Below are 24,720 nucleotides of genomic sequence, written 5' to 3'. Positions count from 1 at the left end.
GGCTGGAGCAATAGTACAGCGGGTAGGGCTTGCACACGGCCTTGTACACAGCTGACCCGGATTCGATTCCCAACATCCTATATGGTCCCCCAAGCACCACCAGGGGTAATTCCTGAGTGCATGAGCCAGGAGTAACCCCTGTGCATCGCTGGGTGTGACCCAAAAAGCAAAAAAATTAAGTAAATAAACAAAAAGATATCTGTAAACTTGCAATCATTGCAGCACCACCCATCCTAGCCAGGGACTTTTTAAAAAACTGAGTTCCTAATAACAGAGAAGAGGATTAACAAACTATTCTATACACACAATGGAATGCTAGACAGCTATAATAAGGTTCTTACTTGATATGAGGCTCTGAATTACCACTGTCACTTCCCTTATAAAGAGTACTGGTGAGGGAACCAGTAACGGGAATTTCTGAGACCCTCTTAGATTTAAGAAGACCACAGACAGATCTGTAATATCTTCTCCCAGAATTTTCAGAACTTCTGTCATCATTTGTAATGTTTTTCTTTTTTTAAAGATTGGTACTAGTGCTGGGAAAACTGGTTAGTTACATGTAAAAAATCAATCAATCAATAAACTCAGCCCTCTTTCTAACACCATGCACAAAGGTCAAATCATTATGGATTAAAAATCCATAATATCTGCCCTGAATTTTAAGTAGGGGAAATTTAAGTAGAACTATCTATGGCTTTTTTCTTTTTTTCGCTATTTGGGTGACACCCAGCGATGCACAGGGGTCACTCCTGGCTCATGCACTCAGGAATTACCACTGGTGGTGCTTAGGGGACCATATGGGATGCTGGGATTTGAACCCGCTTTGGCTGCATGCAAGGCAAACCCCCTACCCGCTGTGCTATATCACTCCAGTTCGAGAATTATCTATGACTTTGAAGCGAAAGGCATCTTAAAGGATGAAACACCACTGAACAAGCAAGTGGAATCAAAGACAAACAAAAGGGACTAAATTAAATTGAGAAGCTAATGCACCTCAAGGGAAACAATGGCCAGGAAACAAAGACAGTCCACAGATGGGGAAAATTATTTACCTAGCACCCATCTGATAAGGGGTTAATATCAAAGATATATATATATATGGAACTGGTAGAACTTGACAAGAAAAATATCCAACCCCCTAAATCTGGGGAGAAGAGATGAACAGAAACTTCCCCAAAGAAGATATGTGAATGTCCAAAAGGCACGTGAAGTAAATGCTCTCTATCACTATTCATCAGGGAGATGCAAATCAAAACAATGACGACGAGATATCATCTCATGCCACAGAGACCAGCGCACATCAAAAATAACAAGAACAACCAGTGCTGGCACAGATATGGGGAGAAAGGAACTCTCATTCATTGCTGGTAGGAATGTCCAGCCTTTTTAGGAAAACAGTATGGGCATTCCTCAAAAAAATAGAGGGTGTGCTTCCTTATGGCCCAGCAGCCCCCACCCCACCCCCACCCCCGGGAATGTACTCTAAGGGACCAGAACACAGAGCGCAGAAAAACCAGCTGCACTCTGATGTCATCGAAGCACTGTTCACAATATCCAGAATCCGGGAACATCCCAAGTGCCCTAGAACAGATCACTGGTACGTCTATCCAATGGAACACCATGCAGACACTAGGAAAATTGAAGTCATGCGATTTGCTTATACATGGATGTACATGGAGAGTAGCATTCTGAGTGAAATAAGTTGTTGGGAGAGAGACAGATATAGAATGATCATACTCATATGTGGGATATAAAAAACACATAGTATGCGAAAAATACACAAAGAGTAGAAATGAGGGCCTGGAAGACTGATCCATGATACGAATATTAGGAATGTTGCCACAACTTGTGAGACAGAGAAGAGACACTATGACAATGACCATTAGAAGTGATCACTCTGGACAATATCTGAGTGCTTGAAGGAGGTAAAGTGAGATACTTAAGTGATATACTCTTTTTGGTAACAATATTGCAACCCTCACTTCTAAACAGAGAGGGAGGAAGAGAGGAGGAGGGAGAGAGGGGAAAAAAGGAGAGAAAGAGAGAGAGAGAGAGAGAGAGGGAGGGAGGGAAAGAGAGAGAGGGAGAGAAAGTCTTCCATAGAAGCAGGCTGGTGAGGGGAGGAGGAGGAGGAGGTAATCTGGGACACTGGGGGTGGGAAATGGACACTGGTGGAGGGATGAGTGTTCGAGCACTGTATGACTGAGACCCAATCATGAACAGCTTTGTCACTGTGTATCTGATAATGATTCAGTTTTCAAAAAAACTATTAAATAAGTCTGGCTACCCTTTTCACACTTAAAAGAAGGTGGGTCCTAGAGCTCTTATTCAACCACATGTTAACTAATGTTGGGAATGTTGCTGTGATTATCTGGGTTACCTGATATTTCTCCCAACCAAAGTCAGTGTGGTCCCTCAATTCCTCTGGGATTGTCTTTGACCCAAATGCAGGGTTCCCAGGTGCAATCTAGGAGACAGTTTGAAGCAGGCCTAGCACTGCAACTCAACTCAGACCCACAGTGTCAGTCACAGAGGACCCCATGAAGGCCTGATAGACCTGACCTTCAGAGCCAACAGTGCCAACCCTCTGAGCATGAAATAGCTGTGAGGAATTCAATAATATAATTTGAATCCTGGAGAGAGAGTAGAGCAGGGAAGGCACTTACTTGCACACAGCCGACCAAGTTTGATCCCTGGCATCATTGGTACCTTCAGGCACCAATGGGAGAAATCCCTGAGCAGTACCACCCAAGCACCACCAGGTGTAACACAAACACCAAAAGAAGAAAAAAGGTCTGTGTCACCTTCTCTACCCTGTCTATCTCAGATAGTGGCAGCCAGGTCTGCCAGACAACACACAGTCCCGAGGGCCTGAGTGCCAGGACTCAAGCATTTGACTCAGTCTTACAAGAGTTTCTGCTCATAGACCCTGAATCCTTGAAGCCACTGTGGACTAATGGTTCACCTCAGTGGGAGTGTCAGGTAAAGGCCAGTAGTAGAGTCACGACCTTCCTTGAGGTTTTAAATCTTGAGTGTGACCTTGATGTCAGAAAGCTACTCATTAGACTCTGGGCAAAGACAGGTCCCAGAGACCTTCTGTAAGCACGGGAAAGCTGCAGTAGTTTTTTGGATTCTTCTTTGTTTTCTTTCCCTTCTCATCATTCTTTTTTTCTTCCCTTTCTTCCCTTCCTTCTCTTCCCTCCCTCCCTCCCTCCCTTCCTCCCTCCTTCCCTTCCTTCCCCCCTTTTCCTTCCCTCCTTCCTTCCTTCCCTCTGAAGAGGAGGGCAAGTTAAGAGTCAAGAACTGAAGGGCAGGTTAAGGGTTAACCGCTGAAGTTGCCCTTTGTAACTACTTGACTGCTTTGAAAGATGTCTTCAGGACCTCCCGCTGGGCAGGACTCTGTCACCAAATGGGCCAACAAACTGCCCTAGGAACTATAGGCAAACATTTGCAGGGAAATAGTTAACAGTCAACAAATGTTTAGATATGCAAATCAAGTGACCTATGTGTGATCCCCTTTGAAATATAGATGTGATTCCCTTTGATATGTGAGATTTTCATTTGTCAACAAATGTTTAGATATGCAAATTAAGTGACCTATGTGATTCCCTTTGATATGTGAGATTTTCATTTCTCCCCCAAAAGGGTATAAAAACAGCTAGCTTTTTGAGTTTGGGGCCTTCGGTTATGCCACGCTATTGAGGCACAATTGAAGGTCCCAATATAGCTATATTGGCTTAAATAAACCCCATGCATTTGCAGAAAGAGTTGTCTTGGTTTTGTTCTTTTGTCTCTCCGAGAGCCTCCCCCGGGCAGAGGGGCAGAGATCTGCTGCCCCTAACACCTCCTTCCCTTCCTTCCCCCCTTCCTTCCCTCCTTCCCTCCTTCCCTCCTTCCTTCTTTCCTTCCTTCTTTCCTTCCTTCCTTCCTTCCTTCCTTCCTTCCTTCCTTCCTTCCTTCCTTCCTTCCTTCCTTATTTCTTTCTCTCTCCCAACCCCTTTCTCTCTCTCTTTCTAGGAAGCTCTGGCTCCAGCCAGGACCTTGTGTATGTGGGTCATGCTCTTCATCACTAAGCTACATTATTTTTACTCCAGCTCATGCGTGCAGAACCGTTTCAGGCATGTCTAATAATCATATCTTTGAAATGAAGCTCTGGACCTTTTTCTTTCAGAGATCAGGTAAGCCTGCTGCTCACTTTTTGGAGACTCAAATTGGTGTAGAAAGCTGGGACGCTTTACTATAGTATAACAATACTAATGATAATGCTAATGATGAACTGGATGTGCAAGATAAACCAAGCCTTTGGCTCTGTGGACCCCACATGGGACCCCACTGTAGCTCTGCAAAGCTTGCACTAGGCTGTTTTTTCTGAAGAAATTGGACTTGAAAGATGAGTCTTTCTTGAGGTCACTCTGGAGGGAAGGGTTAGAGCTGAAAGATGCTTCTGGATCTCCCAGACTTTGAACAGCCTGAACACTTGAAGGATGCTGCTACACACCGTGGTTTATGCCCTGCCTGCTGCTATGCCTCGTAGTCCTGCTAGGGGCGGTCATGCCTGAGCCTGGCCCCGCTGCTGTCCCCGGACCTGGGTCCAAGTGTGCCCCACTTCCCAACACACCCTGCCAGGAGGCCGAGTGACCTGAAGCAAGACCAGGAGCAAGACCCTGTGCCCTTCTTGCTTCTGGCCACCGTTGGTTTGGTTTCTGCCTCTGCTATGGTGGCCTCTGTGCTGAGGGGTCAGCGCTGCCCTGGTGGGCACACCTGGTATGGGAAGGAAGGCTTTGGCGGCTGGGCTCAAAGCCTTTCATAGCCTGTAGCTAGCAAACACGACCATGGAAGTGGCTGGGGTTGGAGGGTGCAGGGCTGGAGTCGCCACAGGTCCCCAACCCGCTCCTGCCCTGCTCTGGTGGCTGCAGGTGCAATCCTGGTGTCACTACAAAGCCACCCAGTGAAAAGCCTCCTCCACATCTTCTTAAACCAGCCAGACTTGGTGCCCAGCAAGTCACCTGTGGCCACAGGGAGGCACAGGGCAGACAGGGCCAAGCAAAACGCTTTCCGTAGAGCCTGGCCCCACTTGAAACGTGACTTCTTTTTCAGCGTGCTCAAGAAGTGGCAGATGTGGGTGAGGTGGGCATGCAAGGGGCAGACATGGGCCCAGGGGTCTCAAAGTTTCAGCTGTGCAAGTGGTCCGGAAATGCCGGCTTGTGGATGAGCTCTCTCGCTGAGCACTGAGCACAGCAAGGACAGGGGACGGCCTGGCTCCGAAGGGGTGGGGCCTTGGAGCCAAGATTGCTTTGTCTGTAAGCCTGTGCTGACCTTTTAGTGAAACAGTGGCCTGCGGGGGATGTTGCTCAGCCATTGACAACATGCCCTGCTTTTGAAACCCTGGGTTCAACCCCTGGCACTGGAAAACAAAGAAGAAATCAAGGCCTCCTGAGAAGTGACTACTTGGGGCACTTAGATGCTTGGTGAGTTGCCAACATTGTGTAGATGCCACGTTTACCACTAAGGTACCAGATTAGATGCCAATTTGGATAAAGTAAGACACCGGTGCTCAGGGAACCACATGGGGTTTCCGGGGTCAAACTGGGTCAACTCAAAATTAAACTGCATCATTTATGCAAGGAAAATGTGCCAGATTCTGACAGAGGTGCTCTGTCTTCCCAGTTACCTGGGAGCGAGTCCCAGGTAGTTGGAGGCGAGGTTTGAGAGGAGGTGTCCAGGGCTCCATGGAGGGTCATTTCCACTGCCAATCTCATTGAGCTAGACCATGTCCAGGTTTGTGAACCCACATCCTGCCTTCTCAGACTCCTGCCACCACCGCTAGGCTGGTGGCATCAGCAGGTAATTGAGGATTACGGAAGGTATGCAGCATGGTCTGCAGAGTGTGGCCAGACCTCAGCAGCTGCTGTCAGGGGCTTTGGGGTGTTATCCTGGTGCAGGTCCATCAGATTCAGGGACAAGCATGGACTTTGCAGGGACCCCTCCTGGGTTCTGCACAGAAGCCCCCTGCGAGCTCTCCAAATCTTTCATAGCCTGTAGCTAGCAAACACGACCATGGAAACCAGGCACATGACTTGGGTCGAGTCGATCACCAGCCCAGCAAACAGCAGCACTACATCCTTGTAGCCAACGTACAAGGTTGTTGGTGCTCCCCTGCATGCACTGATCCCCAGCAAACAATGTGTTATAGAAGAGTCTGGAAGGAAGGAAGAGTCCTGAACTGAGCCTCCTCTCAGAGTCTTCAGCAGACACCAGGTTTTGACATCAGTCTTGGTGGAAATGGTTTTTTTTTTTTAATTTAATTTAATTTTATAAAGTAGTTCACAATATTTGATTAAACTTAATATTTAATATAACTTAATATAACATCACATGAGGCTGACACCCAAGGACAGTAGATACAAGGGCCAGGGGGATTGCCCCATAGCTGGAAGCCTGCTTCATGAGTGGAGGGGAGAAGGCAGATGGAATAGACAAGGGATCACTAAGAAAATGATGGCTGGAGTAATCAGTTGGGATGTGAGATGAGTGCCGAAAGTAGATAATGCACCAAATATGATGACCTCTCAGTGTCTGTGTTGCAAGCCATAATGCCCAAAAGTAGAGAGAGAGTATGGGGAATATTGTCTGCCATGGAGGCAGGGGGAGGGTGGGAAAGGGGGGTATACTGGGGATATTGGTGGTAAGGAATGTGCACTGGTGGAGGGATGGGTGTTTGATCATTGTGTGATTGTAACCCAAACATGAAAGCTTGTAACTATCTCACGGTGATTCAATAAAATTTAAAAAATCACTGTCGGGACCCTCTGCGCCTAAAGACTTTGATTCCAGAGGTCTAACACATTCGGGCATCCAGCGCAGCATCTAATAGCAATGCACTGGGACTTTGAACTGGGCTACAACTCTGTGCTGCCCGGGGGTGGATTTTTTCCTCCCCACCCTGTCTTCCTGCACGGAAAACGGCAGCTTGGCAGCACCCACATGGCAGGCGCCATCTTCTAAGACTCCAAACCCAGAGGTATTCAATTTTTACACTTGGGGCTCCCAGGGACTCAAGGGAAGGGGGCGTAACCAGCATGCCCTCGGCCCAGATAAATCCGGAGCTGCTGAGCGTGAAGACCCTCTGCGCCTAAAGACTTTGATTCCAGACTTCTTACAGCAATGCACTGGGACTGTGAGCTGGGCTATGCAATTTCTGGCAGAATTTTCCCTGGACTTTATACAAAAATCCAAAACCTCTATAATTGTCAGCAATGTGAAACGGTTCCTTTTGAACAGGTCTGACTTGGGGGGGAAACTCCAAATAATAACAGTAAGTTTTTGTTGAAATATTGAAGGTTATTAATGTAGCAGCCACCTCTCTGGACTGTGAACTAAGCAAAAGCCCCACGCTGGCCGACGAGGCGTGGCGTACACCATACTATGAGGTGCGGGAAGGGGGATGAGGGGGAGAAAAAAAAAAGGAAAAAGGAAAAAAAAAAGAGTTATGTACTGGTAGCAGTGGGGCTACACATCTCATTTCCAGCAATAGAAAACTAATTATCAAATGCTTCCTTGGTAGTAGGTCTGTCTCTCTTGGGTGGAAACTCCAACAACTATAGTGAGTTTTGTGTTGAATTATGGAATGTAATCAAGGTAAAGAGAAAATGGAGTGAAATTCATTAGTTATACAGTAGGGGGTAGGCGGTGGGGGTGGGGGATATACTGGGGTTTTTGGTGGTGGAATATGGGCACTGGTGAAGGGATGGGTGTTTGAATATTGTATAACTGAGACATAAACCTGAGAACTTTGTAACTTTCCACATGGTGATTTAATAAAAAGTTTTAAAAAAGTAATGAAAAGACAGAAAAAAAACAAAAACAAAAACAAAAAAAAATTAAAAAATCACTGTCGGGGGCTGGAGCAATAGCACAGAGGGTAGGGCGTTTGCCTTGCACGCGGCCGACCCGGGTTCGATTCCCAGCATCCCATATGGTCCCCTGAGCAGCGCCAGGGGTAATTCCTGAGTGCAGAGCCAGGAGTGACCCCTGTGCATTGTCGGGTGTGACCCAAAAAAAAGAAAAAAAATCACTGTCATCCCATTGCTCATCAATTTGCTCGAGCGGGCACCAGTAACGTCTCTATTGTGAGACTTATTACTGTTGTTGGTATATCAAATATGCCACGGGTATCTTGCCAGGCTCTGCCGTGCGGGTGAGATACTCTCGTTAGCTTGCTGGGCTTTCTAAGAGGAGTGGAAGAATCGAACCCAGGTTGGCCGTGAGCAAGGCAAACGCCCTAGCCGCTAGGCTATATAAATAAAATGAAAATAAACAACAACAACAACAGAACCTTAATATTCGAACACCAATCTGACCACCATTACACCTTCCCACTACCATATTTTGGACGATTCCATCCCGAACCCCAACCCCTGCTCCAGAGCAGAACCAAAATAATTTATTTTGTATTGTTTGTCATGAATAAACCGCTGAAAATCATCCAAAAAACTTTCCTTAGGGGAGTGTGTGAAGATTATTGCATTTCACCCAAGTGGCAACGTTTTTTGTTTTTTTTTTTTTTATCAAAAGGAAAACCAGGTGGGATTGCGTCAGACAGAAAAAAAAGGTCAAAGATCAGCACAATCTATGTTGTGTGATCTTTTTGTTCCATTTAAATTATAACCAAATTGTACAGTTTATTGTTTTGTACAATTTATTTAGTTTGTTTGGGGGACACAACTGACAGTGCTCGTGGCTCTGTGTTCATACGTCACTCTTTGCAGGGCTCACGGACCATATGTGGTTCTAGCGATCAAGCTTGGATTCAGCCATATGCAAGGCACCCTATCTGCTGTACTATCTCTCTGGCTCCTTGTTTTCGTGCAAGGAACAATTTCTACCTCATTCCCCTCATATCTTCTTTCCAGTGTTAATTGCACCCAGTATCAAACATGCATTCATTTTCCCACTTTCTGCCACCTACACTCACATAGGCCACCATTTCATCAAGCCCCACCCACTTCGCCAACATTATTCGCTGTCAGTTACTTTTCTTCGACCAGTTGTTTTGTTGCCATGCTGTTTTGTTCATGAATTGGTCTTTCTTCATCTTTCACAGATATTTTTCTTTATTGTGTAGCAACTCTTGGTTTTCTTTTACAGAAACTTTGGCTGTGTGAAGCTCTCAGTGTTTGGATGTCATTCTGGCGTGCCATCTCTGAGATGAAGAGACGGAGCTCTTGCCTTGCACACAGCCAACTGGAGTTCAATCCCTGGCACTCTGTACGGTCCCCTGAGCCCTGCCAGGAGTGATACTTGAGCACAGAGCCAGAAGTAAGCTCTGAGCACCTCTGGATGTGGTCCCAAAACAAAAACAAAAAATTTCTGCTGGGGGCCAGAGAAATAGTATAAGGGGAAAAGGCAGAGGCCTGCTTATGACTGACCTGACTTCATCCTCAGGCCTGGCATGAACTGCCAGCCCTGCTGGTGAAGAATCACTAGAAAGCACCCCATTTGCCATCTGAGCACTCCTTGGGAGCACCACCTCACCCCCAAATTGAGTTGTCACTGCAAATTAAAAATACACATAATAAAAACAAATATTTAAAAAAGCACATAAAAATTTTAAAATAGCACAAAAAATTAAGAAAAGAATTATGGGACCAGAGAGATAGGACAGGAGGTAAGATGTTTGCCTTACATGCTGCCTCCCCAGGTTCAATCCCTTGCATCCCATCTGATTCCCCAAGCACTGCCAGGACTGATTCCTGAGCACAGAACCAGAAGCAACCCCCGAGCATTGCTGGGGGTGGCCGAAAATTTAAAAAAATACAGAATTAATGAAGAAAAAGCCATTACGCATATGCATATGATCCCATTTGATATAGGATTCTGCCCTAAGAACTGCATGGCCTCCTGACTGCCTTCACTCCAGTCTCGGCCCTGGCAGGCAGGATTCTAACCTTTATAAAGGCATCAATCCCTTCATCTGAGTACATCCCCACACTCGTCCAAGGGACTGCTAATATCACAGGACACAGTCTGGCATACTACAAAAAGATCCATAGCAAGATCACTGAGATCTTTCCTCGGGTTGAGGAAATCTTCCCAGTAGGTTCTGGACTCATCTTTGGTAGGAAAGGCACTGGTTCCTCCTCAGAGCAGTGTCCAGGCATGCCCAGTACTTGAGGGCCTCAAGGGGGCAGGGGCAGAGAGTCTGAAAGGACATCTCTACGCCCCCCCCCCCCCGGAGGAGGAGCGAGTCCCTTGCATCCTTAGGGTCTCAATCCAATTTACCCCTCAGACATGCAGCATATTTTATTTTGGCCACAGCTGCCGACACTCAGCGCTTAATCCTGGTTCTGTGCCCAGAGGTGCCACCCCGGCCCACTTGCACCAAGGCACCAGCGAACTGGGCACGGACAGGCTCAGGCCCTGGGCCAGCTTCGGAGTGGCCACTTCCGTGACTGCTCCGCCCTGGGCTCCTGCTGCCACTGGCACTGCCCCGGACCCTTTCCCGGGACCTTTGCAGCGAGGCGGTGGCTGGGGGGAGAGTGGGGCGCGGCCTCAGCCCTCCGCCCTCTCGGTTCTTCTGGAGCCCACTGCCCAAAGAGCAGGGCCCGGGGGCTCGCATCTCTGGATTACGGTGGGCTCTTGATGGTCTTAAACGAGAGACCAGGTTCATGCTTTTAAACTGCTTTTTAAAGGTTTTGTTTACTCAAAACACTTGTCTCCGAGAGGTTTTGTTGTTGGCTGGTGCTGGGAGCTGCGCCCAGCGGCCAGGGCTCACGCCCGGCTCTGACTCGAGACCCGGTGCGGGACCACCCAGGTCGGCGGGTGCAAGCAGGTGCACCCACTGGGCCTTCGCTCCGGCCCTCGGTTTTGTTTAGTAAGGAGAAAGCTGTCCCAAGCCGAGTACATAAGTACCCTACGGGGTGGGCGACAGATTTAACCGCAGACGTACATGTTAATACAACTGCGCTGACGACCCGAGCCCAAAAACTAACGAAATACTATCAGCTACATGCGATCGCTTCGAACCGAGCTGGGAGTACTGGACAGAGGGTGCTGGGCACACCGGCCGCCCGGCCGGATAGGAGCCGTTCGCGCCCGACAGCGGGAGGCTGCTCCGCGGTCCTAGCGCCCCTAGGATCTCCCGGCGCGCCGCGCTCTGTCGCCGGTTCGGCTCAGGTCACTGAGGCCGGGCTCGGCGGGCAATAGCGGTGCCGCTGCCAGGCGCCCCCCCCCCACCCAGCCCCGGCCCGGGAGCCCCTCAGCTCCGGCGCCCCTGAGACCCGGGACGACCCCCAGTCCCGGCGCCCCCGAGACCCGGCGCCCCCCGAGACCTGACACCCCCAGGCCCGGCGCCCTCCAGACCCGGGCGTCCCCCGAGACCCGGCGCCCCCCGAGACCTTGCACCCCCAGGCCCGGCGCCCCCCGAGACCCGGCGCCTTCCAGGCCCGGCGCCCCCGAGGCCCGCGCCCACCCGGGCTTCCGCCCCGCCCGTCGGCGCCCGGCCGCGCCCTGGCGCCCTCGGGTGCCCCCCTTGGCGGGGCCGAGTCCGCGGCGCGCTCGGCTGGACCCCTCGGGCAGCGCCTCCGGCTCCTCCTCTCGGGAAAGAGGCGCTGGGCACGGGCAGGAGCCGCGAGCGCAGCGAGGTCTTTAACGACGCGGAGTCGCCTGCTCGCTGTGACCTCGTGGCGCAATGGTAGCGCGTCTGACTCCAGATCAGAAGGTTGCGTGTTCAAGTCACGTCGGGGTCAGGGTTGGCTTTTTTTCCCTCGCCAGCTCCGGAGCGGCGGCCAAGGCCGACTGGGAGTCACGGAGGCGAAATGTCCGAAACAGCGAGACTCAGGAGTCGGTCCGCGGACCCCCAAGCCGTTCTTTTCCTCCCCGGCGCCAGCTGGGCGGCTCCAAGCGCAGCGGCGAGACGGAGACGTTCCTGCAGGCGGCCGGCAGGAGGCACCGTGGAGCCTCAGGGAGCCCCTCCGGGGAGCCGCTCCCCGAGATCGCGGGCCCAGCCTCCTGCACTCACGCCCCCTCCCGGCAGGCCCGCTACTCTTACCCGCTCCCTGGCGCCGGGTGCTGACGTCTTTCTTTTAAAAACAAATAGAACACAGTTCGAACATTGATATTTATGCAATCTGATTACAGGGTCCATAGGCCCTAATATTACGAACACAGACTTCAGATCAGAGTCCACTCTACTTACATAATCCAAAACCTGAATGTTAAAAGTAACTTATTAGGAATTTATTTAGTTAAATATATTTGAACCAATTGAATAATTGATTAAAATAAATTTATAATTTCCCCAAGTTAGTAGGACTCATATCGTGTTGGCAGAAAAGGTAAATTCTGAAAGGAATAAACCCTCAAAACAAGTCTAATTTTTGCACATACAAAATTGTAGTCCAAATTTGCTTATAACAGATATTTTTTAATGAATAGAAAAGTATAAGTAAAAAACAACAAGCAGTAGAATCAGATCCAAAAACTTTAAATTCTGAGTATGCAATGAATATACTTTAATACTTTTAGTAACTTCTGAATATGCAACGAATATATTTTCACACTTTTAAAAATAAATCATGAGACTAAAAAACTGACCACATAAAAAGAGACAATAAAAATAACCAGGCTTTTTTTTTTTTTTGGCAGGGGTGGGGAATTGTGGGGGTGAGGGAGGCTGTTTTTGGTCAATATTCAAGGCTCTCTCCTGACAGACTATGGGTGCCTGGGTGTTGGGGATCCAACCCAGGTGAGCTGAAGGTGCAGGGCAAGCACCCTACCCACTCTACTCACTCCAGCCCAGACCATGCATGTTTTATAGAACAAAATTCTAGAAATGTTTAAGATAAAGAGTATAATAAATACAATATAATGAATGGAGTTTAAAAAATGAATTAGTAAAATAGAATATTTTGGTGGCTCATGGTATAGTATATCCAGAAATTCCTGACAATATCTTCAAAAAAATTATTTCTAATTCTCTTTCCTTTAAATGTGACCTGTACTTAATACCTTTCAGTTGTCACAGAGGTTCCCAGACTCATTTAACCTACCATCCCCTTTTCAGAAAATAAAAAGAAAAGAAACAAACAAAAAAAACCTACTCAATACCCTCTGGAAATCATCCTCCTTTGAGTGAACAAACAGAAAGTGGCCCCCAATTGCATCTGAGGCTCCTAACACCCCATGCATTGCTTCAGCTGCACCCACTCTGGGAAACTCTGATCTAAGGAATGGAGAGTACGGGTGACTCTGGAGGTAGATCAATAGACAACTAGACAAAAATCAAATGCAATAAATCATCGAGAAGTAAAATTAAGAGGCAAGGAGATAAGAATGTGAGGGAAAAATCTAAGCTATATTGAAGTCAAAATAAAATGCAAATATCTAATCTCAATGTTAATGAAGATGCTAGAAACAGAGGTTGATGGAAGACATGAGCCTCCACTATTAAGAAGCACTCTATATCCTGAGCAGGCTAAGAGCAAAGAAGTCCGGGCCTCTAAAGAGCATAAGGAAACTACGTCAACAGCAAGTAAAGACTTTGAAACCAGAGGAAACAAAGATCAGTTAGCTCCAACAATTAACCTAAAGCAGAATTCTCAGCTGTAGCAATAAAAGAGTGTATGTACCAAGAAGGAAGTCATTTCCAAATAGAATAATATACTGGGAATTTGTTTCAGTAGTAGAGGCATCTTCAAATTAATGGCCCCATCAGAATCTCTTCCATGAAATTCTGTACTTTAGAGAGCTGTAAAGTGCATCTAGAGGATGTACTTTAAGGAGAAGAACCCAGTGGCAAGTTACAAGAGAAAGAAGGACTGTGAGCAAAGACAATGGGAGACCCCCAAGAAGAGCTAACAGAACAGCCACAGAGAAACAGCAACCTCAAGTATTATGGAGTCAAAACTAAAATATTAAAGACTGCCGTGTAACCAGAGTGACCTGGGACTAGGCCTTTTAATGTGTGAGATTGCTTGAAAGGAAGGTTACTTTCTAACCAGAAACCATAGCAAGTATATAAACAATACAGCGTGATCACACAAAGAATAGAGAAGATTGGTTGATTGTACAGCTCCTGAAAAATCAACTAAAACAAATCAAGATTTGAATAATAAAATTAGTAAGATTAGACTCCTGGACAAAACCAAAATTCCATGTAGAACAATTAGTAACTGTGTCCTTGAGTTCCCATGGAACGTTTTTTAATAACTTAGCTTCATTCTGAACCATGGACCAAGCCTCAGTCAGTTTCAAGCCCTAGTACCATGCAAGCCACTTTCTCTGACCAACTTACGGCACTCGGCAGCCACAAAAACAAACAAAAATAAAGCACAGAAACCAAAAGACAAACCAAGTAACAAGCGTAGATTATTTTTTAAAAGCAATTTGAAATGACTTCATACGTAAAAATAAAATTACACTTAAACAACCTAGAAGCTGAGAGCTACAGACATTGCAAAGGGTGAGCGAGGCTGTCAGAGTCAGCAGATGTTTACTTGCAGAATTGAGAAGCTAAAAAGAGTCAGCTGAAGATTTACTGAAAACATAAAGGAGCCAATAAAATAGGGCAGAACTAAAATCAGTGCCGCTTTTTAGAAAATCAACCAATAGCTAAACAAAAGGAGTAAGGTGAATGAGGACAAAGGTGGCAGCAAAGCTTGTCATATCAGTATGGCTCTATTACCTAGTTAAAGAAAGTTCTGGAGCTGGAGCAATAGCACAGTGGGTAGGGCACTTGCCTTCTGTGCAGCCGGCCTGGCTCCATCCCCTGCACCTCATATGGTCCCTTGAACACCACCAGGAATGATCCCTGAACACAGAGCCAGGAGTAAGCCAGGAGCACAAGGGTGTGGCCCAAACAGCCTCTTCCCACTGCACCCCTCTTCTCCCCTGCCTCCCTGTAAGAGAGAAAAGAAAGGTCTTAATGTCAGGGATCCTGACATTGAGGAGACCTAGAGACCCTCCGAGGGACCAGGTGGACTAGGTCAGGGCATTGGGCAGACAGGAAGTGTGCTCTGGGCAGACTCTAGGAGGAAGAAGTATTCCGGGAGGACACCCACCCCTGCTTGTGGCTTGTGTCAAGGTGGGCAGAAGCAACCAGTATGTCCAGTGGGAGGCCCACAGTCCCCAGCTTTAATGTGAGATCTTGCATGGTTTCCCTTTCAAAGACCCATTTTCTGACCCCACTTCCAGTCTGTCTGATGCAGCATGAGGCATTCCCCGACACTCTCTGGGACTTCTCTGTGGGCATTAATGCAGTGCTCACTCTCTGGCTTCCAGCTGAAACTGGTGGATGTGGAGAAGCCTGAGGAGGAGTTAAAGGCACACATGGGCACACACAGACACCACCCCCACACACCACCAAGAGAGCAACAGTCTGCTGTGTGGTCGTGGGCAGTGATGGAAGGGAGGTTTCACTGGCAACTGGGATAGACTCTGGGTTGCAGAGGCTGGAGCCTCGGCTCCTGGGGTTCTGGGACCAGCTAACTAGCAGAGAGACATTCTGTGTGATTGGTACTAGATCCTGGGTTTCTTCCACCTGTCTCTAAGTTGCACACAGACTCAATTCGGGAAGTTGTCAGTTATTGGTGAAGTCTTGGCCATTTGGGGTGAATTCTTGCAGAAGTGATCTAGAAGTGGTCTCTCGTAAGTCTGACGTCATGCAGCCCCCCGGGAGGTTTATTGGAGATCACGGTTTGCTTTTCTGTGCAGACCGCATTAGGTGACAAACTGAAGTCGTTGTTTTATATTTTTACTTGTGTTTGTTTGTTTGTTGATCCACATCTGGCAGTGTTCCAAGCTTACTCCTGGCTCTGCACTCAGGGATCACTCCTGGCAGGCTCCAGGGGTCATATGGGATACTGGGGACCGAACCAGGCAGGCTGCATGCGAGGGTAATGCCTTACCTGCCATATTATCTCTCCAGCCCCCAAAGTTGTCTGTTTACGGACGGACGGTGTCACAGGGATCTGTTTGTACCATGTGACCAGTCTCTGACAGGGGGCTAATTTTGGCAAAGCCCCAAACTCCTTCCTGCCCTGCCCTGCTCTCTGGAGCATTTCCTGACAGATCCGCCAGCTCAGAGTCTCAATGGGACCCTCCAGAGAGAAGAAATGCCCAGGCCCTATCCAGAGGCCCTTCTAGTCGCCTAAGGCGTGACTGGCCAAAGCGGCGCCTGTCCTGCAGCCTGAGTGTGGCTGGACTCTGGCCTGCAAGCGTCGTCTGAACTCCTGCCATCAGCACCGCCCCAGCAGTATTGGAGAAAGGCTTTCTGACTCCTCTCCTTGAGCCGACAGAGAAAACTCTAGAAGCTGCATGAAGAATGAAGTATACATGACCAAGAATACATGACCAAGTATACATGACCTGCCTCAAGCTGGAGATACACAAACTGGACAGTGGCTGAGAAGGGAGAAGAGAATGGCCAAGAGAATCTGCCATACTCCAGGTGTCAGGAGCAGACCCAGGGGCAGCAGATCCTGCACACACTCACACACAGCACTGGCAGAGGGTCTGTGGGGGGTAACAGCACAGAGATTCAGGTCTCTTGCCTGTATTTACACATTATCTTCTGCAAGAATGGCAGAGAGTAGAGGTAGTTGTGCCAGCCTGGAGTGCAGGGCCAGGACCTAAGCCTGGATTCCTCTCTCCCTCTCTCCCTCTCTTCCTCCCTTCCTCTCTAGTCCCTTGTACAACTTTTGGTTCTGTTTTTTATTTATTTATTTATTGCTGTTGTGGTTTTGGTTTTGGTTTGGGGTCACACCCAGAGGTGTCTAGGGCTCACTCATGGCTCTATGCTCTCTGGTGAGCTCGGGGGACCCTATGAACTGCCAGGAATGGGACAGGGTCAACCCCCCTGCCCGCTGTACTGTCTCTTCTTTCCCCACTATGTGACCTTAGATAACATTATTTCACCTCTCAGCTCATGAGAACCCGAGTGGTTCCCACCTTGCAAATCAGGTGAGTGATTGACTTTCAGGACTTCTAAAGTGACTAGCACAGAAGAAATAGTAGAGACCTCGGCTTTGTGATTTTCACTCTTAACGTTTTTGCTGTGGTTTTTTGTAACCGCATCTCCAAGGCTTGGACGCCCTCCTGAGATTAGTCTGCAAAGGAAGGGGTGTAAATTTGCAGAGACCGCGTGCAGCAGACCGAGAAAACTCCGCGCTGCGGCCTGGCCAGTTACTGCTCCCTCCCGGCTCTGTGGCTGTCACTCAAATGCTCTGGAGGCCGGTCCCCATAGAGACTAACCCAGCGGGGAAGGGAGCCAACAGGGCCGCGCGGCCTTTTATAGAAGCAGAAATACAGATCTCTAGCAGAGGGCGCACATGGCAAACCCAGAAAAGTCGGTTCTTTTCTTCCTCTGTAACTACCAGGCTTTTTCCCTTTGAGTCTCCTGAAAAGAATTTCTGGAAAATTATACAACTATTCAATTATACAACTCTTGCACATTTTCAAATAGGTATTTAACGCCTTCAGAAAAAACTTAAATAGTTGAACGAGTTTGTAATAGTAAGTAGTCATATTCTAAAATGTTTACATCATTCTTCTAAATATAGCTCTTAAAATATAAACATTACAATTTTATTCTATGGTCACTGTCATCCTGTTGCTCATCGATTTGTTCAAGCGGGCACCAGTAACGTCTCTCATTGAGAGACTTATTGTTACTGTTTTTGGCATATCCAATACGCACGGGAAGCTTGCCAGGCTCTGCCGTGCGGGCTCCATACTCTCAGTAGCTTGCCGGGCTCTCCGAGAGGGCGGAGGAATTGAACACGGGTTGGCCGCGTGAAAGGCCAACTTGCTATCACTCCAGCCCTTAATCTATGGTACACATAAAAATACAAGAGCTATTTTTTTGTTTGACAGACATTTTTCACATTTTCTTGCCTTTGTATTTCCTTCTCCCTATATTTGTGATAATGTAATATCCTTTTACTCTACCACTCTTTTATAACTTTTCCCACAAAAATAGAAACTGAAAAATTAAGATATATTGTACCCTAAGATCCTAGAACCCTAAGACGGAACAGTTTTTAATTGAATTAGCATTATAAATACTGTTGTCATACTCTGAACACAAACAGAATAAATATATTGGTTTTGGTAATAAAGTCTGAAATTGTCAAATAATCTGGTAACTTTACACCTCTTGGACAACACCGTGCAAGGGGATCTGGGCTAAGGGTGAGGAGGAGAGTAAGTAAAAGGAGATGGGAAAAGAAGAGTCAGGTCAGAGACAGGTTCTTATGTTTTTTTTTTTTATTTTTGGGCCACACCTGGCAGTGTTCAGGGCTTAGTCCTGGCTCTGTGCTCAGGGATGGCTCCTGGTGATGCTGGAGGGACCCTACACGATGCTGGAGGGACCCTACACGGTGCTGGAGGGACCCTACACGGTGCTGGAGACCAAGGTGGGGCCTGTTGCACACAGGCAAGTGTCTCACTCCTGCCCACCTCTCCAGCCCCCACAGTCAGTTTCAACAAGTTGAGGGGCTGGGAAACCAATTCCTTAAAATTACGTTTGCTCAGGGGTCACTCCTGGGCATTATGTGGGGTCGGTGGTGTGCAAGGCAAGCACTTTAACCTCTGTACTATCTCTCCGGCCAGGTTTTGTAGGTCAGCACAATCCATGGTTCTGTAATTAGACACTTGGCCCAGGAGAGCTGGACCAGGAATCAAGACTGAGTCATAGATGGCGTCTCTCAAAAGGGATGGAAAGAAATATTTTAAGGACTGGAAAGACAGTACAGCAGTCGGGACACTCACCTGTCTAAGGCTGCCCGGGTTGGATCCCCAGCATTGTAAATGGCCCCTGTACCCGCCTGGTTCTCCAGGAGTGGGTCCTAAGTGCAGAGTCAGGAGTAATCCCTGAGCACTGTTGGGTGTGGCAGAAAGAGAGAGAGAGAGAGAGAGAGAGAGAGAGAGAGAGAGAGAGAGAACACTCAAGGAAGAAGGGAAGGAAGAACGGAGGGAGGGAGGAAAAGGGAAGTAGGGAAGGAGTTTTTTTAAATTTTATTTTGTTTTTTGCTTTTTGGGTCACACCCAGTGATGCTCAGGGGTTACTGGAAAGAAGTTTTAAAAGAAAGAGTAAATATAGTTTTTCCAAGTGACTTCATTACTTTGCAACTAGGAATAACAGAGTATAGTGGATAGGTAGTGTTTCTGTTTTATTTATTTTCCTTTTTTTCTTTTTGGGTCACATCTGGCGATGCACAGGGGTTACTCCTGGCTCATGCACTCAGGAATTACTCCTGGCGGTGCTCAGGGGACCATATAGGATGCTGGGAATTGAACCCAGGTTGGCCGAGTGCAAGGCAAATGCCCTACCCGCTGTGCTATCGATCCAGCCCCAGAACTAGAATATTTTTAAATGAATTTATCCTTCCACTCCCCATGCTGCTCCCTGGAAGGGCCTATATTTCATTCAGTGGGTTTATTGGGGAGGATCAGGAGGTCCTGAGGCCCCTCTCAGGAATTTTTGCTCAAGGATGCAGTGCTAGGGATTATCTGGGTCGTTGCTTTACCCTGCGATGTTCATGGGACCAGGTAGTGCTGGGGATAGAATTAGGGTCAGCTGCATGCAAGGCATATGCCTTATTCCCTACACCAGCACTCCAGTCCCAAGGGGTGGATTCTGATGAGCCTAAATACATCACCAAAATCCATTCTCCAAGACCTCATTCAACCATTTACATTTCACAACAGGGTATTTTCAGCAGTGAACAATTGGGGTCATCATCATCAGGGTTCCAGGTACCCAGGAACCCTGATGATGATGTAAGATGATACATTGATGCTATCAAACATGAACTGCAACTGCCTTCCCCAAAGGGTAAGCCATATGTGCAGGAATGCATTTCACACACTTAAGGGCCAAGGATAAGGAGAGAGATAAGATTAATGCCACCTTCTCTTCTCCTGAAACATGAACACAGAGTCTGACCATGGCAGAAAGTACATTCAAAGTCACTTCAAAGCATCATCGATGCCTAACACAGTTATGGAAATCACAGCACCAAATTAGCTAGACTTTGCCACCTTCACCAAACTGCAATATTGTGAAAAGCAGAGGTACCAATGTTTGGGGGGTTTTTGGGGCAAATTCCTCCATCTGAGGGGAGGCCCTTTTCAGGCACCAGGTTTGAAAAAGACTTTCAGATGACAAGCATGATGGAATCAACCAAACTTAAAGGAAGACTATTCCCAAACCAATCCCAGTGACTATCTAAGCTCCAAGGTTAACAAGATGATCAGGCATGCATTCATGAAGAAGGGGGTGGCTTTGTGTGCCTGAATCAGCCAGGATGCTTTTCCTCAGCAAGCAGTGGGGTACTCAAACTCACACTGAACCAGTGACACTCAGGAAGGCAAAAGGAAGAGAGGGAGAATTCAAGCTGAATTCTTTTTTTTTTTTAACAATTATTTTAAACCGTATATATTTTTAATAGAATGAATTATTACTTTGTGGAGATTTTGGGAATCTCAAGTAATTTTGTGGATTTGTAGCTTTTTTTATTTTTAAAATTTTTTAATTTATTTTTTGAGGGTACAGTTACAGATTTATACATTTTTGTGCTCATGCTTCCCCCATACAAAGTTCGAGAACCCATCCCTTCACAAGTGCCCATTCTCCACCACAAATAAACCCAGCATCCCTCCCACCCTCCGCAATCCCATCTCCCCCGACCCCACCCTGCCACTGTGTCAGGGTATTCCCTTTTGTTCTCTGCTCTAATTAGATGTTGTGGTTTGCAATAAAGGTGTTGAGTGGCCATCGTGTTCAATCTCTAGTCTACATTCAGCACGCATCACCCTTCCCCCGCATGGCCTTGAACCACATTTTACTTGGTGTTCCCTTCTCTATCTGAGTTGCCCTCTCCCCATCAAGCTGAATTCTTTGGAGAAGCAAAACTGGCACATTTTGCATGGAGAGGGCACACCAATAGATGATAATGATAAATGATAAGCTGTGAATTGATAATGAAAATGATAAGCTGCAAACACCATTATTCAAAACCCTACTCAAAGGAGGTGGGACTGGAAGGATAGGGTGTTTGCCTTGCACGCAGCCAACCTGGGTTCGATTCCCAGCATTCCATATGGTCCCCCAAGCACTGCCAGGAGTAATTCCTGAGTGCATGAGCCAGGAATAACCCCTGAGCATCGCCACAAACCTGACCCAAAAAGAAAAAAAAAAAATGAGGTAGATTGACTAAAGCATGCCCCAGCATACATAAATCTGCAAACTCCCTGGCCCCAGAATGCTCCCAGTTTCCCTCAGGTCATCCTGCAGAGCTTGTCCAGAGGCTCTGAAGGGTGAGTGCAAATCCTCCCATGAATGAATTTTCCAAACGAGCCTCTCTTCTATAGTTTGTTCCTGAATAAGCCCTGTTGTGTTTGAAATCACTGAGGTCAGGTACCACATGTGCTCGGCCACATGGGCACAGGCAGCACCTGGGCTCAGGCAGTATATGCGCCTCACACTTCCTTTGTTCAAGGTGGCCTTTTATATAGGGTTTCTCCAACCTGCCCCCATGTGGGGATTCTACCTAGATAAAAGTCCATTGCTAGGGAGGTTACTAAGGGCGTTGGGAGTGGTGATGGTCTTCTTTGAAATTCCTTTCCTGACTTTGTTGCTGCAGTAGCTTCTTTTGGAGGGGTTCCTTCTTTTGGAGGGGTCCAGCCTCCTCACGGTCTGTTACCAATAGGCACCAGTTCTCCATGAGGTCAGGGCTATTCCTTCCCAGGAGATTTACTGCCATTGCTTGGGAAGGACTTCCCTGTCTGTCTGCCTACAGAGGCAGCAAGAGCTGGCCTTGTCAAATATTAACCTTTGGCCAAGTTTCAATCCTCTCTTTCAGTTCTTCTTCCTATTTTATGGAAATTGAGGCAGTCAAAACTGACTGCTTCCAACTGAAATAATTTTTTATCCTTTTTTCTCAAGATTATGTTATACACCAATAGGTGAAATCATCTGTGGTATCTTACTTTTTCTCTCTGACTTATTTCACTTAACAAAATACCCTCCAGTTCCATATTCAGTTACCTTTTCTGCTTAGATAACACAAACTAATTCTGATCAATAAACATACATAGGATAAAAAATATTTTTATAAGTATATTTTTATTTAAAATATACTTATAAAAATGTAAAAATATTTAAAAGTATATTTTTAAATAAAAATATACTTATAAAAATAAATATAATATAAATAATAATAAATAAAAATTCATTTTCATGACTTTGAAGACCCGCATATTTCCAAATGAACTATTTGGAAACTATTTGTTTTTTGGGTGTTGTTATATTTTTAATGATTATGCTTTAAACCAGGTTTCGTCTACCAAAATTACTCAGACCATAATTATTTGGGGTCAGATATTCTAACAATTCCCTCTGGAAATAAATTAAAATGAGAGATGTACATTCAGACACAAAAAGAAATCTCTTCGTTTTTGTTACAATTTTAGATACCTGAATAAGAAAATATTTGAACTGCCAATGTTTGTAAAAACACAAGAACTTGCTTTGATTTAATTTCAATAGTTCAGTATATGCTTTAAGAATTTTCTTTTTGTGTGGCTGGAAACATAGTATAGGGGACAGGGTGCTTGCCTTGCACACAGCCAACCAGAGTTTGATCCCTGGCATCCTGTATGGTCCCTTGAGACCTGCCAGGAATGATTCTTGAGTACAGAGCCAGGAGTAACCCCTGAGCATCACTGGGTGTGGCCCAAAACAAAACAAACAAATCTAAAAGGTACTTTGGGGACCAGAGAGATAGTACAAGCTTTAAGGCATGTGCCTTCCATCATCTGATCCTAGTCCAATCCCTGAACATCAGGGATCACATGGTCCCCTGAGAATCACCAGGGACAGCCCTAGGGGGTGGGGGGAGGCGAGGAGGAAGGGCGTGGCAACCGGCAAGGAAAAGGTGAGAGAGAAAAACCTTTCCCCTCCTGGGCAGGCATGGGGCTGCAGCTTAGTTTGCAGTCTAGAGACGTTTCTGCAAGAAGCTGCTGATACCAAAAGTAGTTTAGCTGGCCTCTGGAATTATGCTCATGCAGCTGTGGAGAGGCTGCACATGTGCAGCTGCCGGGATCACATCTCGGTGGAGAGCCCTTAACTTAAACTGTTAACATGTTTATTTTACCCTTTTTCCGTATGTTATATGGTAGGTGAAATTTGGATATCTTAGATAAACAAACAACATATTTATTGATTTGTTGAATCACGATAAGGTTGGAAGAGTTTTCAACTGATTATTGTACTTATAAAAATTTGAAGTTTTCAGCCTAAATTTTTTATTGGGGAAAATTAAATAAATTTAAAAAAATGAGAAAGCATGTAAGAATATTATGGTTAGCAAAGCTATTGTGAGTGATGTGTGTGTTTGTGTGTGTGTGTGTGTGTGTGTGTGTGTGTGAGTGAGTGAGTTTGCCACAACCAGCAGTGCTCAGGCTTTATTCTTCCTGGCTCTGAACTCAGTATTCACTCCTGGGAGTGCTTATGGGACCATGTTCGGTATCGGGAATTGAATCCTCATCTACTACATACAAGGCAAGTTTGTACCCTCTCTCTGGCCCCCAAAACATTTTAACTTTCAGACTTGAAACCTTTTAGGTTAAAATCTCTCTTTCTTTCTCTCTCTCTCCTTCCTTCCTTCCTTCCTTCCTTCCTTCCTTCCTTCTTTCTTTCTTTCTTTCTTTCTTTCTTTCTTTCTTTCTTTCTTTCTTTCTTTCTTTCTTTCTTTCTTTCTTTCTTTCTTTTCTTTCTTTTTCATTCACACCCAGCAATGATCAGGGGTTACTCCTGGCTCTGCACTCAGGAATTACCCCTGGTGGTGCCGGGGGGACCATAAGGGATGACAGGGATCGAACCTGGATCAGCTGCATGCAAGTCAAACACCCTACCCGTTGTACTACCTCTCTGGTCCCTCTCTTTCTTTTCTTCTTTCTTCTTTCCTTCTTTCTTTTCTCTCTCCTTCCTTCCTTCCTTCCTTCCTTCCTTCCTTCCTTCCTTCCTTCCTTCCTTCCTTCCTTCCTTCCTTCCTTCTTTCTTTCTTTCTTTCTTTCTTTCTCTCTTTCAATTTTATCTTATTTTTATAGGGCTGGAGTGATAGCACAGCGGTTGGGCATTTGCCTTTCACGCGGCCGACCCGAGTTCGATTCCTCCGCCCCTCTCGGAGAGCCCAGCAAGCTACCCGTGGCATATTGGATATGCCAAAAACAGTAACAGTAAGTCTCTCAGTGAGAGACGTTACTGGTGCCCGCTCGAACAAATCAATGAGCAACAGGATGACAGTGAAGTTAAGTGAAGGGTTGTATTCAATATGCCAAAAACAGTAACAACAAGTCTCACAATGGAGACATTACTGGTGCCTGCTCGAGCAAATCGATGAGCAACAGGATGACAGTGATAGTGACAGTGATATAATGACTTATTACATTCAACATTCAACACCAATTCCACCACCATTATTTTGAATATTCCCAACCACCACCCAACCTACCCAAATAGTAGGCCCTAAATAATTTATTTTGTATTGCTCATTATAAAGAATCCACTAAAAATGATCCAAAAGACTTTCCTCAAAGAAAAGTGTGTGAAGCTTGTTGTATCTCACCCTGTAACCATTAAGCCCTTGTATAAGAGATTACTAGCATGTTGTTACAGGTTGAGCTTTTTGTGTGCTAATGCATATACATATATATATT

The 24,720-nt window shown here is 46.4% G+C and overlaps 1 non-coding gene across 1 annotated transcript; it reads left to right on the top strand.

Moving 5' to 3' along the window:
* The first annotated feature begins 11,675 nt into the window (after nt 1-11,675).
* On the top strand, nt 11,676-11,747 carry TRNAW-CCA (transfer RNA tryptophan (anticodon CCA)). Its single transcript has one exon. It is a non-coding gene; the product is annotated as a tRNA-Trp (tRNA).
* Nucleotides 11,748-24,720: the final 12,973 nt, after the last annotated feature.

The sequence above is a fragment of the Sorex araneus genome, chromosome 5 (genome assembly GCF_027595985.1).
Source record: "Sorex araneus isolate mSorAra2 chromosome 5, mSorAra2.pri, whole genome shotgun sequence".
Lineage (NCBI taxonomy): Eukaryota > Metazoa > Chordata > Mammalia > Eulipotyphla > Soricidae > Sorex > Sorex araneus.
This window is presented reverse-complemented; position numbering and strand designations above follow the sequence as displayed.